Below are 1,208 nucleotides of genomic sequence, written 5' to 3'. Positions count from 1 at the left end.
TCTCTCTCTCTCTCTCTCTCTCTCTCTCTCTCTCTCTCTCTCTCTCTCTCTCTCTCTCTCTCTCTCTCTGCCTTTCCGCATTTCATGCACGTTTCCGACTCTTTCAATACTACAAATATTATATGTATATGTAAAAGACGGGCGAGTCACCGACGCAGGTGCCATGGACTATTAGAATTTCAATTGTCCGGTCAAGCAACGAGGACGCAGAAACTGTAGAAACTGTGCGGCAGATGCTCGTCTTGTTCCATTTTACCTAGGGCCTGGAATGTGTCCGCAGCTTAGGATGAAAGACGAATCACCCAGACGTTCTCATTAGCAGATCACAACAGGGTGTCTCGAGATCCTTCCCTGGTTTTTCACTTTTCCGCTCACCGTCCTCGCAAATACTACGTAAATTCTAACGAAAAGGATTCTCCAGGTGCTCAGCCGTGTCAAGGGACTTTACCAATCCGCCTATACAAACGTTTACCAACTAATCTACGTATTCATTCACACAAAGGCGATGACTAATGAACCTTGTATACCGCTACAATAAGGTTTATTTCCCTCTTCGCAGTATCTCGTGCTTTGTCAGTTGAATAGTGTCACTAATTTTACCATTCAAAGAAAAAGCCTCAAAATTTGTACGGATACGGACAACGTCATTTGAAACGTTATCATTTTTTTACCATAAGAAAGCAGATGAGTCTGCGTCAGAGGTACAAGAAAAAAGCTATAACTTTCTATTTAGAAAAAAATAGTATTATCCTTTCGACTTGAAATTTGTATATAATTTTTAAACCTGACTATAATCACAGTACTTTCTCTAGGGGCATGTAGTTTTTGCAATACGTTTTATTTTATACGTTAAATACACTGCTCATTCTGTCATAGCCGCGTCATGCGGAATGTAACTTCTACATTGCTTCTTCTAGATCTTTGTCATTGGCCAAGGAGCGAAAGGGATCGTAATACGTTGAATAGGCGGTACGCTCGTCGATGATTGGTGGGTGGACTGGTTGAACATGTCGTAAATTACTGTCTTGGAAGTTGTAATGTATTCTACAGGTCCTTGACGACTTTCTGCATTACTCGAGGAAGACGACGAGAGATTCTTTTAAAAGGCAATCGAGATTTAACAAACAACGAATTTGCACGAGAAATCTATAAAGAATATACTCTACGAGGACATTGTATAAGTAATAGGTATAGTTCACGGTCTACCT

This window comes from Hylaeus anthracinus, unplaced genomic scaffold (assembly GCF_026225885.1).
Source record: "Hylaeus anthracinus isolate JK02 unplaced genomic scaffold, UHH_iyHylAnth1.0_haploid 12002, whole genome shotgun sequence".
NCBI lineage: Eukaryota > Metazoa > Arthropoda > Insecta > Hymenoptera > Colletidae > Hylaeus > Hylaeus anthracinus.
This window is presented reverse-complemented; position numbering follows the sequence as displayed.